The 16,464-nt window shown below is 38.9% G+C and overlaps 1 pseudogene; it reads right to left on the bottom strand.

Annotated features, from left to right (window-relative positions):
- Positions 1–14,375: 14,375 nt before the first annotated feature.
- Positions 14,376–15,803, bottom strand: LOC101823346 (annotated as a pseudogene).
- Positions 15,804–16,464: the final 661 nt, after the last annotated feature.

The raw sequence follows: 16,464 nt of genomic DNA, 5'->3' as shown, positions 1-16,464 counted from the left end.
TCTGTGGTATCTTTGCGGAGGCAAATAACTTCCTTCCAAGTGTCTCTGTTTATTTTGTCCTTGTGAGCCTGCCTGTTCACATAATGATGGGCTATCAAATCACCACTCTGAATAGCTCTTTAATCAGGTACTAACTATTATTATGTGGGAGAGACCTGATTAGACTTAAGAAACCTGGGATCCAATCCCAAATCTTGTGCTATTCAATATGAATCCAGCTGTTTCTTGTGTTTTTCTTGTGTTGCAGTTTCTTTGTGGATATCAGTAGTATAGGATTTGAAACGACTTCCCACTTACAGAAAACTATGAGACGAAATTTTCACAATGAAAAGATGGATAACTACCAGAAAAAACAAAGGTATCATTGGTCAGAACTGGATCTAGGTTGTTTCTCCAGGGAGCTGTACCTCCAGGCTGTTGTACCTACAACCAGAGAAGGTGAACTTTACATCTAGTCACCTAGTTCCTAATGGCTGCTCTTGGTCTCACTTTTGACTCTGAGCTTTTAATATTCCTCAGAGGGCTAATCACTGATGCTATTCACTAATCAAAGTGGCCTTAGTCTGTAATAGAATGATTGGCAGGCAATCAGTCTAGAGATCCATGAAGACGGATTTTCTTTGCATTTGGATCACAAACTCCACAGCTGCATTGGTGTACTTAAACCTTCATGCTCAGAGACACAATTCCTATTGTGTCATTAGAAAATAAAAATGAACCTATTAATACAGGAAATTATTTTTGTTTAACTTTGTTTTGGTTTTCTATAAAGATCAGGATGTAGCTCATATCTAAAGCATTTTAGACAGTGAACATTACAAAGAACACAAATATCAGAAATATCAGAACAGAAAATAAACTCCATGTGTTTATCTCCTGCACTGCTACCCGGATGGCTTGGGCTGTATATTTACCTGTGTGTTTACAATGAGAATTCCAGTTGTTTTTCTTGTATAGGCAAGCTTACTTCTATCCATGCCTATCCTTCGAGTCATATCTGGTCAAAATCCTTTGGCTGGGGAGTCCACAAACCCTGACTTTTATATTATTTGGCCCAATATTCAGGGAGAATTGTGGAAGAGAGTGCATAAGAATGTAATAGTTGAAGAATGGGGAGTGGTGCTGTGGACTGCTGTCTTCTAGACACGTTATGACTATTGCACTTAAGAATTCACAATAGCTGTGCTTACCTGCATTATTACATGTTAAAGACTGAACGTATTAGCATTCCGTCACAGATGTGGGAACAAACTCATTGGTCCAACTCTTGGCTAAAGAGCTATTGACTTCTAGGAAAAAAGAGTCATTTTTCTTCAATAGTAGTGTAGCCATTGATAAGTTTCCCATGTTCTAGTACATAACCCCACATTTTTGCTCATGCAGGGAACCTTAAATAAACAGCATGCCATAAAACAAGCATGAAACCAGGAGGAGGATTTGTTGGGAGAAAGGATTCAGAGTGAATAGGAGAGTATGTAAGATGATCAAAAGGGATAAAGACATCGAAATTTATCATGTACATGTATAAATTATCAGTCAGTATAGTAGAAATGTATTTTCTAAAAGGTCCTTGGTGATGGGTTGCCACAAACTAAATATTGGTACCGGAAAGCATAGGTGGTTGGTCTTTCTTTGGTGGGTGGGTGGTCTTACTTTATAGAAATTGGGGAAACTACCAGCCACTGTAGTGGCTGTTTGATCTTGTGGTGAGGGAAAGAACACTTACCAAAAATAGGCAATATTCTCATCCTGTTGATGCATACCAATAATAAAAATCTTAACTTGAATTTCATATCAAGGTCAAAATCTAATGTCTCCTCATATTTTCAATTTTTTATAGTCAAAGATGGCCACTTCTTTGTCTATCTGCCCTTCTTATTTCCAAAAAGAATGCACCCAGAAGGCACACACTAAAACACAGTACTTGTTCATTTAATGGGTTCATTTAGTCAAAAACGAAATTGCTGAAGATGAGAGCAGAGAGAGTTTCGTTCAGTTTGAGAGAAGCAACTTCATTTCCTCTGCAACAGATATGAATTCTCCAGGGTCAAGTAGGGCTTCACTGAGCAGAGATTATAACTTTGCAATAAGTAGCCTCATCTTCCCTGGGTATGAGAAACCAGACCATTTGAATTAGTATCATTATCGATCAATAACCTTAAGAGATGAAATAGTTTGCAGCAGTTACTGGCTTAGCAGTAAGGCTCTCAGTATTAGTTGAGCATAATTTGTGGGTCTTGCATCATTCAAGGCACTGGAAATCCTAGAAGAAGAGGATCGTGGCTACAATAGAGATGAACTAAACAATGTCATCATAGTGTAGATTTACAGTTTGAATGTTCCAAGGTCTCAAGGGCTGCTGGGATATGTGGTAATTTGAAGGAGAATGGCCCCAATATCTCATATATTTGAATACTTGGTAACTAGTCAGAACTGCTTGGAGGAAGCGTTAACTGGGGACAGTCCTTGAGGTTTCAAAGGCAAACGACATTCCAGATTATCTTTCTCTGCCTGACACTTGCAGATCAAGATGTAATCACTTAGCTATTGCTCAATCACCATGCCTGCATACTTACTGCCATGTTTGTCTACATGATAGACATGGGCTCTAATATTCTATAACTGTAGGCCCAAAATAAAGACTTTCTTATATAAGTTTCCTTGGTCATGATATCTTATCACAATAGAAAGCTAAGGCAGGATGGTAGAAGTAATTTGTGTTGGTCATACAGAGAACTTAGACATCCTTCTCAGTAGCCTCAATATTCCATGAAGGGAGATAATTTTAACTACTCATGAAGGGGAATCATTAATTATCTTTGAAGGGTATTATTAATTACCAGTAGGTAAACAAGATGAGACTTCACGAGTATAGCTTTTATGAGATTTCTAGGAGTCCTAGTATTAGAGAAAACTCTTTGTTCCTTTGCCTCTAATGATCTTTAAAGTCCCGTTTTTCAACACACCTCAACTTCAAAGGCAGACATTACCTCATAGTAAAGGTTGGGAAAAATTTTCCAATCAAATGGATCTAAGAAACAAGCTGATGTAGCTATCCCAATATCTAACAAATTAGACTTTGAACTAAATTAATGAAAAGAGATGAAGAAGGTTTTGCATATTTGTCACAAGAAAAATTCATCAAGAGCAAATCTTAATTCTGAGCATTTATGCCCCAAATACAAAGACACCCATAATTATAAAAGAAACATTACGCCCGGCTCCCAGGCCTGTGTTCCAGTGCCTGCAGATCTCCTGGGAACTGCACAGAGCTCCCAATCCCGGCAGGAGCCAAGCACCCCAGACTCAAGATCTTCTATCCCACCAACTAGACCAGGAAACGAGAGGAGGCTGGGAGTCCAGGGAAGCAGCTGTTCCTCCGGCAGCATCAAGTAAATAGGCCGGCTTCCCGGCCTGTGTTCCAGTGCCTGCAGATCACCTGGGAACTGCACAGAGCTCCCAATCCTGACGGAAGCCAAGCACCCCAGACTCCAGATCTACTCTCCCACCAACAAGACCAGGAAACCAGAGGAGACAGGGAGACCAGGGGAGTAGCTGTTCCAGATCAGGTATACAGGACCCAGCATAGGGTCCAGGGGACCAGGTAGGAGGCCAAGCGCCCCAGACTCCTGTTCTTCTTCACCACCCACCGGACCAGCATTTGGACAAGGAATAGAAGAACCACGAGAGTATTGGACTTGTTAGCACCCACCAAAAGGGAACTCTGGTCCCCCGACCAGTAAGGGGCTCTTTCTGCACCCACTAGAAGAAGAGATGGGAAAGAGACAATACAAAAACACAGTTAGCAACAGAAAAACAATTATGACACCGCCAGATTCTAGAGACTCCACACCAGCACGACCCCAACATTCCAATGCGAACAAAGCAGAAGAGAATGACCTTAAAAGCACTTTCATGAAAATGATAGAGGCCCTAAAAGAGGATATAGGAAAATCCCTCAAAGAAATTGAAGAAAAAGCAAACCAAAAAATGCAAGAAATGGAAGAAAAAGCAAACCAAAAAAATGCAAGAATTGGAAGAAAAAACAAACCAAAAAAGGCAGGAAATGGAAGAAGAAATGAATCAAAAAATGCAAGGAATGGAAGAAAAAACAAAGCAAAAAAATGAAAAAAATGGAAGAAGAAACAAAACAAAAAAGGCAGGAAATGGAAGAAGAAACAAAGCACAAAATGCGAGTAATGGAACAAAAAGCAAACCAAAAAAGGCAAGAAATGGAAGAAAGAACAAACCAAAAAATTCATAAAAGGCAACAAACGGACGAAAACATAAACAGAAAATTGCAAGAAGCAATGCAAACACTGCAAGGGTTGAAAACTGAAATATAGACATTAAAAAAAACACAATCTGAAGAAAGGCAGAAAATAGAAAAAATGGACAAACACTCAGGCACTACCAATACAAGCATTACCAACAGAATAGAAGAGATGGAAGAGAGAATCTCAAGTGTTGAAGATACACTAGGAGAAATGGATTTATCAACCAAAGAAAACCTTAAATCCAACAAATCCTTAACACAAAACATCCAGGAAATATGGGACACCATGAAAAGACCAAACCTAAGAATAATAGGTATAGAAGAAGGAGAAGAAATCCACCTCAAAGGGGCAGAAGGCATATTCAACAAAATCATAGAAGAACACTTTCCCAACCTTAAGAAAGACATGCCAATGAAGGTACAAGAAGCCTACAGAACACCAAATAGAGTGGACCACAAAAAAAAAATCCCCTCACCACATAATAATCAAGACCCCAAACATACAGAATAAAGAAAGAATATTAAGAGCAGCTAAGGAAAAAGGTCAAGTAACATATAAAGGCAGACCTATCAGAATTACACCTGATTTCTCCATGGAAACGCTGAAAGCCAGAAGGTCCTGGATAGATATTCTACCTACACTAAGAGACCATGGATGCCAGCCCAGACTACTATACCCGGCAAAGCTCTCAATCACTATAGACGGAGAAAACAAAATATTCAGTGACAAAACTAGATTCAAGCAATATGTGTCCACTAACCCAGCCCTACAGAAAATTTGGGAAGGAAAACTCCAACCCAAGGAGGCTAACTACAACCACAAAAACATAAGCATTAGAGAATCCCTCTCTACCAACAGCCAAAAGAACAAAGGGGTGAAATTCCACCCATAATTCCACCAACAACAACCATCGCAAATCGAAGGGGATGAGCAATCAATGGTCATTAATATCCCTCAATATTAATGGCCTTAACTCACCCATAAAAAGACACAGACTAGCAGAATGGATTCGAAGACAGAACCCTTCCTTCTGCTGCATTCAAGAAACACACCTCACCCTCAAAGACAGATATTACCTGAGAGTTAAAGGTTGGGAAAAAATTTTTCAATCAAATGGACCCAAGAAACAAGCAGGGGTAGCAATCCTAATATCTAACAAACTAGACTTTAAAATAAAATCAATCAAAAGAGATGAAGGAGGTCATTACATACTCATCACAGGTGAAACCCACCAAGATGAAGTGTCTATCCTGAACATCTATGCCCCCAATACAAAGGCATCCACATTCGTTAAAGAAACATTATTAGAACTTAAATCTCATCTAAAGCCCCACACAGTTATAGTGGGAGATTTCAACACACCACTCTCACCACTAGACAGGAATACCAGACAGAAACTCAACAAAGAAGCAAAGGGTCTAATAGAAGTAATGACCCAACTGGGATTAACAGATATCTATAGAACATTTCATCCACATAAAAAAGAATATACCTTCTTCTCACCACCACATGGAACCTTCTCAAAAACCAACCACATACTTGGCAAAATTTCAAACCTCAGCAGCTACAAAAAAATTGGAATAACTCCATGCATCTTATCAGACCACCATGCTTTAAAATTAGAATTCAACAACAACACAAATTGCAGAAAACCTACAAACTCATGGAAATTGAATAATGCTCAACTGCACCATCCCTGGGTCAAAGAGGAAATAAAAAAAGAAATTAAAGGCTTCCTCGAATTCAATGAGAATGAAGACACAACATACCCAAACCTATGGGACACTTTGAAAGCAGTGCTACGGGGGAAGTTCATAGCACTAAGTGCTCACATGAAGAAACAGAAGAACAGTTATACCAGAGAATTAACATCACAGCTGAAAGCTCTAGAACACCAAGAAGCAAACTTCCCCAGGAGGAGTAGACACCAGGAAATAATCAAATTGAGGGCTGAAATCAATAAAGTAGAAACCAGGAAAACAATACAAAGAATGAATGCAACGAAGAGTTTGTTCTTTGAGAAAATCAACAAGATAGACAAACCTTTGTCCAAACTTACCAAACAGCAGAGAGGGAACACGCAAATTAACAAAATCAGAAATGAAAAGGGGGACATAACAACAGACTCTGAGGAAATCCAGAGAATCATTAGGTCATACTTTGAAAACCTGTACTCCACAAAATTCGAAAATTTAAAGGAAATGGATGACTTCCTGGACAGCTATCATTTGCCAAAACTAAATCAAGAACAGGTAAGCAATTTAAATAGACCTATAACCCCTATGGAAATAGAAGCTGTCATCAAAAGTCTCCCAACCAAAAAAAGCCCAGGTCCAGATGGCCTCAGTGCAGAATTCTACCACAAATTCAAAGAACAGCTTATACCAATTCTTCTCAAAGTGTTCCACACAATAGAAGCAGAAGGGTCTTTGCCAAACTCTTTCTATGAGGCTTCAATAACCTTGATCCCCAAGCCACACAAAGATACAACTAAGAAAGAGAACTTCAGACCTTTATCCCTCATGAACATTGATGCAAAAATACTCAATAAAATACTGGCAAATCGGATCCAAGAACACATCAAAACAATCATTCACCACGATCAAGTAGGTTTCATCCCAGGGATGCAGGGATGGTTCAACATACGAAAATCCATCAACGTAATCCACCATATAAATAAGCTGAAAAACAAAAATCACATGATCATCTCACTAGATGCTGAAAAAGCCTTTGACAAAATCCAACACCCCTTCATGATAAAGGTCTTGGAGAGATCTGGAATAACAGGGACATACTTAAACATAATAAAATCTATATACAGTAAACCAACAGCCAACATCAAACTAAATGGACAGAAACTCAATGCAATTCCTCTAAAATCAGGAACAAAACAAGGCTGTCCACTCTCTCCATACCTTTTCAACATGGTACTTGAAGTTCTAGCTATTGCCATACGACAACAAAGGGGGATCAAGGGGATACAAATTGGAAAGAAAGAGGTCAAACTTTCACTGTTTGCAGACGATATGATAGTTTACATCAATGACCCAAAGAACTCTACCAGGGAACTCTTACAGCTGATTAACACCTTCAGCAAAGTGGCAGGCTACAAGATCAACTCAAGAAAATCAGTAGCCCTACTATATACAGATGATAAAAGGGCTGAAAGGGAAATCAGAGAAACATCACCCGTTACAATTGCCACAAACAACATAAAATACTTTGGGGTAACGCTAACCAAACAAGTGAAAGACCTGTATCATAAGAACTTTGAATCTTTAAAGAAAGAAATTAAAGAAGCCCTCAGAAAATGTTTTTCTTCCAATTCTTGCATTTTTTGGTTTGTTTTTTCTTCCATTTCTTGCATTTTTTGGTTTGTTTTTTCTTCCATTTCTTTGAGGGATTTTCCAATATCCTCTTTAAGGCCTCTATCATTTTCATGAAAGTGCTTTTAAGGTCGTTCTCTTCTGCTTCCTTCGCGTTGGAATATTGGGGTCTTGCTGGTGTGGAGTCTCTAGAATCTGGCGGTGTCATATTTGTTTTTTCTGTTGCTGACTGTGTTTTTGTATTGTCTCTTTCCCATCTCTTCTTCTAGTGGGTGCAGAAAGAGCCCCTTCCTGGTCTGGGGACCAGAGTTCCCTTTTGGTGGGTGCTAGTAAGTCCAGTAATCTGGTGGTTCTTCTATGCCTAGTCCAAATGCTGGTCCGTGGGTAGAGAAGAAGAACAGGAATCTGGGGCGCTTAGCCTCCTACCTGCTCCCCTGGACCCTATGCTGGGTCCTGTTGTACCTGATCCGGAACAGCTACTCCCCTGGTCTCCCTGGCTCCTGTAGTTTCCTGGTCTCTTTGGTGGGAGAGAAGATCTGGAGTCTGGGGTGCTTGGCTCCCGCCGGGATTGGGAGCTGGCCTGTTTACCTGATGCTCCCGCCGGGATTGGGAGCTCTGTGCAGTTCCCAGGCGATCTGCAGGCTCTGGAACACAGGCCGGGAAGCTGGCCTGTTTGAGGTGGTTTTCTTCACCTTCTTTTATACCTATTATTTTTAGGTTTGGTCTTTTCATGGTGTCCCATATTTCCTGGATGTTTTGTGTTAAGGATTTGTTGGACTTAAGATTTTCTTTAGTTGATGAATCCATTTCTCTAGTGTATCTTCAACACCTAAGATTCTCTCTTTCATCTTTGTATTCTGTTGGTAATGCTTGTATCTGTAGTACCTTACCATTTGCCCAGATTTTCTGTTTCCAGTCATTCTTCAGATTGTGTTTTTTTTTTATTGTCTCTATTTCAGTTTTCAACTCTTGCACTGTTTGAATTGTTTCTTGCAATTTTCAGTTTATCTTTTCATCCATTTGTTGCATTTTATGAATTTTTGGTTTGTTCTTTTTTCCATTTCTTCCATTTTTTGGTTTGTTTTTTTCTTCCATTTCTTGCATTTTTGGTTTTCTTTTTCTTCCATTTCTTGTAATTTTTGGTTTGTTTTTTCTTCCATTTCTTGCATTTTTGGTTTGTTTTTTCTTCCATTTCTTGCATTTTTGGTTTGTTTTTTCTTCCATTTCTTTGCGAGATTTTCCTATATCCTCTTTTAGGGCCTCTATCATTTTCATGAAGTTGTTTTTAAGGTCACTCTCTTCTGTTTCATTTGCATTGGAATGTTGGAGTCTTGCTGGTGTGGAGTCTCTTGAATCTGGTGGTGTCATATTTGCTTTCTGTTGCTGAGTGTATTTTTGTATTGTCTCTTTCCCATGTCTTCTTCTAGTGGGTGCAAAAAGAGCCCCTTACTGGTCTGGTGGTTAGGGGACCAGAGTTACCTTTTGGTGGGTGCTAGCAAGTCCAATAATCTGGTACTTCTTCTATTCCTCATCCTGTTTCTGGTCCTGTGGGTGGAGAAGAAGCCCAGGAATCTAGGGTGATTAGCCTCCCACCTGGTCCCCTGGTCCCTTTGCTGGAAGAGAAGACTTGGGATCTGTGGTGCTCCTGCCAGGATGTGAAGCTCTATGGCTGTTCCCAGTCCCTGGAAGGCATGCCTGGGATGCAGGACCTTCTTTACCTGGATCCGCTGGTTTCCTGCTCTCGTTGGTGAAAGAGAAGACCTGGAATCTGGGGTGCTTTCTCCCATCAGGATGGGAAGCTCTGTGCTGTTCCCAGGCAATCCCCAGGCACTGCCTGCAGGGCCTGTTTTACCTGGTCCCACCAGACCAGCTGGTCCCCTGGTCTTCTTGGTGGGAGAGAAGACCTTGGATCTGGGGTGCTAGGCTCCCGCTGGGATGGGAAGCTCTGTGGCTGTCCCCAGTCACTGGAAGGCCCTGGTACTATATTATATAGTGGTCTCCTGCACCAATTCATTCAAGGCTACCTCTCACTTTCTCTTCTAAGAGTTTCTGTGTGACTGGAATTTATGTTGAGGGCTTTGATCCACTTGGACTTATGTTTTGAGCATTTTGATAGATGTAGATCTTTCTGCAGACTTCTACATGTCCACATCCAGTTATGCCAACACCATTTGTTAAAGATGTCTTCTTTTTTCTATTGTATATATTTAGCTTCTTTGTCAAAATCAGGTGTTCGTAGGTATGTGGGTTAATATCAGGGTTTTCAATTCAATTCCATTGATCTACCTGTCTGTTTTTATGCAAATACTAAGCTGTTTTCATTACTATAACTCTATAGTAGAGCTTAAATTCAGGGATGGTGATGCTTCCAGAAGTTCCTTTATTTTACAGTATTGTTTTGGCCATCCTGGGTTTTTTGTTTTTCCAGATAATGTTGATTATTATTCTTTCAAGGTCTGTGAAGAATTGTGCTGGTATTTTGATGGTGATTGCATTGAAAATGTAGATTGCTTTTGGCAAGATTGATATTTTTACTGTGTTGATCCTACCTGGGAGATCTTTCCATTTTCTGGTATCTTATTTAATTTCTTTCTTTAAAGACTCAAAGTTTTTGTCATACAGGTAAAACACAAACTGTTAAACGTAACATATATTAACATGAGTGTGCAACATGCAGTATGCACAAGTCTGCTAAAGATGATTTTCTGTTCTATGTTTGAGCAGGTAAAACGCACCTGTCAACTTTATATGCCATTTGGACTGCATAACCAAAATATAATGTAAATCTCTATCCATGTCCTATGAATGAACGGCATGTAATAACAAGTCATGAGGACTCCATAATGAACAAAATTTATCATGTCTCAGGGCTGTTCTCATGTGGAGGGATCAACATATTTGTAACCTAACTTATAGGTTTTTTTGTTTGTTTGTTTTTTGTTGTTGTTGTTTCTTCCTTTATGTTGACAGCCACAATTTTCAGGAGGTCTTTCCAAACAAAATCTGATTTTTATTAACTTGAAGAAATCCATGACTTTCATTTTCCTGTGGAAACATAGGTATAGCCTCTCCCCCAACACAACATATTTCCTGACATCCATTCTAAAGTTAAAATATTCTTAAAACATATGGGTTGGTTTAATTAAGCAATTTTTTTCCTTCAAACCAATGTCTTTCAGCAGGGATTGCTCTTCTTTCATCAGCATTTAAAAAAAATTCAAAGTTAGCAAAGCAATATGCAAGATCCAGACTCCCTGTGCATTTTCCATCCTTATGTGTCTCATTTTCATATGATTTTACTCTTTCTTTTAAGAGTTTACTTTATTATTTTTAAATCATTTATTTATTGATTAGCCATGAATGTCTATACATTTTTTTTTCTTTCTTCAGCACCTAAGAAAATTTCAAGCACACTGCATCCCATTTAGAAATTTTCTTGGCCTGGACCTGACTTTATTTTTAATTCTTTTATTTTTTATAAAATCTTTTGCATGTTTCCATTGTGTCTCTGAGCTCTCTGAAGATCAGCTTAGCACATTGTACTGGTACCTAGCTCCACCCCCTTGGTTCCCCAGGAAACTGCTGGAGCTGGGCCTAACATCCCTGCCACACCTACCCTGCCCAGCTCTGGGAAGTTGCTGTGTTCAGGCTGGTGCAGTAGTTTACATATAGTTTCCAGGATCATGTATGCTGTTTAATTACTCAACTGTGCTAAAGAAGCAGTGCCTCTGCATTCTGAAAACACCTGGCCTGCTTTCGAGACCCAGGTCACTTGGAAGCTTCTCTGACTCCCTATTTAGACTTTTTCCCAGGTTTCTCAGGAACTATGTGGATTTATGTGCTGTGTGCTGGGCACCAAATATAATCAGACTTCCCTTTGAGCCATCAGCTCACATGGAGACTTATTTTCATAAAAGCTTAGCTTTATAGTAGCCTTTCCCCAACTAGTTTTTATGACTTTAATTACCAGGCTTTTATTAATATATGATCTGTTGTGTGGCTCAGTTAGCTCTCCTCTGTGCCATATGTCCAACTCATTAATTTCTTGGTGGTATCTCTCTTGTGTCTAGATTCATCCTGAGTTCCTCTATCTGCCCAGAATCCTGCCTAGCTATTGGACATTCAGCTCTTTATTAAACCAATCTTAATGATACATCTTCACACAATATAATCAAATATTCTGCAACAGATATTGGTATGATTCCAGTCTTCTTCAAGTAGACATCCATTTCCTCCTAGAGCCATCTAATAAAGATGTCTTTAGTCCCATATGTGTTTTGGTATCTTTGTCATGTGTATGTATTTGTTGAATACTTTCTTTGGTTTTGAATCATGATATTTGTATCTTCTATTTTGTTCCATTAAACTAGGTGTCTACTTTTTTTGCAAAATCCATATTGTTTTTGTTATTATGCCTCTGAAATATATACTGAGATCTTAAATGTTAATACTGTGAACATTGTTCTTTCGCTCTGTTTTTTGTTATGTGGGCTCTTTTGTGGTTCAATATGAACTTTGAGATTATTGAAAAGGATTGAGGATAGTGGAAAGCTCAGTGCTTTTAGTTTAAAGTCTTCACTTTTTCACATATTAAGATATCAAGGCCTTCTTGCTTCCTGGTCTCGTTTTATTGGAGTACATCCTTTCACTCTAATAAAGTGCCTATCTTTAAAGCCGAGTTTCTTGTAGACACTACATAGATAGATTCTTTTTTCTTTATCCAGTGAGCAAGTTTGTGTCATTCAACTGGAGAATTTAGGCTCTTAATATTTAAAGTTACTATTGACAGGTGTGTGTTAATTGCAGTCATTGCATTGTGGAATTTTTTTGGGTTTTGTTATGGGCTGTTGTTTGTGTTCTCAGTGGTATTTCATCTTTCAGTAGTTATGGCTTCATGGGTTTTCTTTATTACAGCCTCTTGACTATGTTTATTACCCTTTCAGCATGATTTATTGCATCTTGTATTTTATTTAGCTTTGATCTGCTGCATATAATTTGTTCAGGCTGCTTGTATCATGGAAAGTTTTACTTTCTCCTTCAACAATGACAGAGATCTTTGCTGCATATAGTAGTCTATTTTGGCAGTCGTGGTATTTTATGATGTATTGCTCCAGGCTCTTGTTGGTCAGAAAGTTCCCATTTAAGAATAAGCTGTTCTTCAGATTGGTTTTTCTTTGTATGTGACTTTTGCTTTTTCTCTGGCAGCTGTAGGTACTCTTTATTCATTTTGTATATTTAGTGCTTTGCTTTTGATATGCCATGTGGAATTTCCTTTCTGTTGTTGTTTATTTGGTGTTTTGTGTGCTTCTTTTATCTCTATGCGTTTATCTTCCTTAGTTTATGGATTTTTTCTTTCATGGTTTTGTTGAAGATGTTATCTATGACACAGAGGTAGGATTCTTCTCTCTCATTTATTTCTGTAATTTAAAGTATTTTTAACAGTATGCCACATTTCCTGTTCTGTAATTTCAAATGTTTTTCATATTCTTTGCTTGATTGTTGTAGATATACTTTATCTTCAAATCCTGATATTACATCCATGGCTTGATTCATTCTACATGTAAAGTAAAATGGTTATCCAATGATGAAAATGCATAATTAGGTGAATTCATGAAGGGAAATAAGAAATAAAAGGCTTTCAAATACTAGGAGGAGGAAAATCACTGCTTAAGATGTACGTTTTAAAGGAAAACATGAGACAAATATTAGAGCACGTTTTGGTGGAAATATTTTTAAGTGGAGAGTGCCAATTATATATTTGTGATGGGATCAGTTGTACTTGTGGATGATTGTCTTTGCTATGGTTTGTTATAGGGCTGAGATCTTTGGGAAAATGTCTAATGTCTTTCAGAGCTGTCTTCATGCTAAACATCCTTCCTTGAATGCAGAGGTCTCTGATATCTACTGTGACAGTCTGTGCACTGGGCAAATTCTCTTAGTTACTGGAGATTGATTGGCTCATTATCTATCCTCTAGGCTAGTTAATGTTTTAGTATGGAGTTCTCACAAGTGAGAGCATGAGAACAACCCTAGCATTGAGATCTGTAGAAGCACCACCCTATTCTTTATACTTCAAAGCTCTCTTATATATGATCACCTCACTGAATGAATTCAGTCATGATGTCGAATAGACTATTCAGGCTCAGGTTGGGGGAGGTGTGTTTACAGCAAAAAACATCACATGGATGGTTCCACCTTCTGAACTTAAGTTAAGGGCCATCAAACTCCAGGGTTATTATCATTTGATGAAATCTGCTTCCAAAATTCAAGAAGATGTGCTTTTCCCTAAACACTTAACCTGAGCTGAGACATCTGTTGCCTGTATTTTTTTAGCTTGTCTGCATCTAGTCTCTTGTTCTCTACAACTGTCTCCTAGGGCTGTCTCCCATGTTAGAGCTCTGGCTGATTAAATATAGGCTCCTTGTCATGTTGTAGTTCCTCATCCTCAGGCTCTCCAGCGTACATCAGTATCATTTCATGAGTTTGTCCTTCTTTCCTTCCTTCCTTCCTTCCTTTCTTTTTTGGTGCAATTTTACTAGACATTTCATTTTCCACCCATTTAATACTATATTTTCCATTTAGGATACAGTGTTAATAAAGTGCCATGTTTTTAATTTATTTTCTCTGTGTGCATGTTTCATGTTCAAGTATTGAGAATGCCCAGTAATATATTGTAGCAGTTTAAATTTAAATATTGCTATGAAACTTTGCTAAATTTGGGCCCTTCAAATGTTTCCCTGTGGAACAATGCTACACCTCTATTTGGACTCACTTAATCCACCTCTTTGATGGTAGGCCCTGAAGATGCACCATCAGATGGAGGAGCTCCACCACCAGGGAAGCCCCCAGGCATTCCTCCAGGCATGCCATCAGCACTCTGGTACAACTTGGTAATGATGGGGTTGCAGACTTCCTCCAGTTCCTTCTGCTGGTGCTCATAATCTTCCTTCTCTGCAGTCTTATTCTTATCCAGACAACTGATGATTTCATTACACTTGTCTAGAATCTTCTATTTGTCCTCATCATTGATTTTGCCTTGAAGTTTCTCATCTTCAACTCTTGATTTAATGTTGAAAGCATAGGACTCCAGTGAATTCTTAGAGGAAACCTTATCTCTCTGCTTCTCATCTTCAGCTTTGTACTTCTCAGCTTCCTGGACCATGTGTTCGGTATCCTTCTTGCTTTAGTGGCCCTTGTTATTAGTGATGGTGATCTTGTTCACCTTGCCTATGCTCTTATCTACAGCAGAGACATTGAGGATGCCATTGGCATCAATATCAAAAGTGACTTTAATCCGAGGAACACCACAGGGTGCTGGAGGGATGCCTGCAAGTTCAAACATTCCAAGCAGGTTGTTATCCTTGGTCATGGCCCTTTCACCTTAATAGACCTGAATGAGCACACTGAACTGATTGTCAGAGTAAGTAGTGAAAGTCTGTGTCTGCTTTGTAGGGATAGTGGTATTGTGCTTGAGGGCAGTCATAACTCCACCAGCAGTTTCAATACCAAGGGAAAGAGGAGTGACATCCAAGAGCAGCAAATCCTGAACATTCTCAGACTTGTCTCCAGGTAGAATGACCACCTGGACAGCTGCACCACAAGCAACAGTTTCATCCAGGTAATGTTTTTATTGAGTTCCTTTTTGTTGAAGAAGTCTTGTGGAAGCATCTGAATCTTGGGGATTCTGGTAGAACCACCCATCAGGGCAATGTTATGGATCTGTGACTTGTCTAATTTAGCATCTGGAAGAATCTTTTCTAAAGGGTCCAGAGTGTCTTGGAACAGGTCAGCATTTAATTCTTCAAATTGAGCACAGGTAATTGAGGTATAGAAATCGATTTCCTCATAGAGAGGAGAGGGTGTGTTTTGCCTGCTCACAGGCAGTACACAGATGCCTGACCCCTCTCTTGTTCTCACTGATGTTCTTGTGCTTTCAGTTAAACTCAGCAATGAAATTGTTGACCATTCTGTTTTCAAAGTCTTCTCCACCAAAATGGGGGTCTCCAGCTCTTGATTTGATTTAAAAAATTCTACCCTCAATAGTGGGGATTGACACATTAAAAGTACTACCTCATAAGCCAAAAATCAGCACATTCCTTTCCCCTCCAACCTTCTTATCTAGCGCATAAGCAATAGCAGCAGCAGTTGGTTCTTTGAGCATGAGTTCTTTCTTAAGAAGGCGCTCTCCCTTGAAGAACATACAGAGTGAGAGAATGGGGCTCATCAAAGCCCATAACTAATTTTGAGGCTTGTGAGGCTGTACTGAAGGGACTTACCATTGTATCAAGTCTTTGACTTCCCCTCCTAAACCATTGATGGGCAGATCCATTCTCTATGTTCTCACATTTTAGACACAGATGGAATTGGAATTTCACTTTTTATTCTTCAAAATAGGTTTATGAGGCCTTTAAGGAGTTCCTGGAAAATGTTCTCTGTGGAACTACTCTGATCATTCCAATATCATCATAGTATTTAAGCATGTCTCTGCAAAGAAAAGCCTGGCTTCTAGACTTTCTGCAAATTCATTATGGTTTACCTGAACAGTGAATGCAATAACCTTCTAGCACCTTACCAGATAACTTATTTACAAAGAGAAACAGTACCCAAACAGTCATTTAAATTTTTTTCATAACCATACAATAAAAAAGCACAATAGAAATTTACAAATGATCTCATTTATGATGTACATTTGTTGTATAATAATAATTCTGACTGATGTTTTCATGCTCTACTGGTTCTCAAATTTTATTTATCATCATTATTTATACTACACACAACCATTTAACAAAATACTTCATTATTATTGATCATAGAGGGTGTAAGTCATTCAGGCAAACTGAGCTGTAACAACTGATCATCCT

This window comes from Mesocricetus auratus, unplaced genomic scaffold, assembly GCF_017639785.1.
Source record: "Mesocricetus auratus isolate SY011 unplaced genomic scaffold, BCM_Maur_2.0 Super-Scaffold_6730, whole genome shotgun sequence".
Taxonomy (NCBI): domain Eukaryota; kingdom Metazoa; phylum Chordata; class Mammalia; order Rodentia; family Cricetidae; genus Mesocricetus; species Mesocricetus auratus.
The sequence above is the reverse complement of the archived record's forward strand: the minus strand, read 5'-3'. Positions and strand labels throughout refer to the sequence as shown.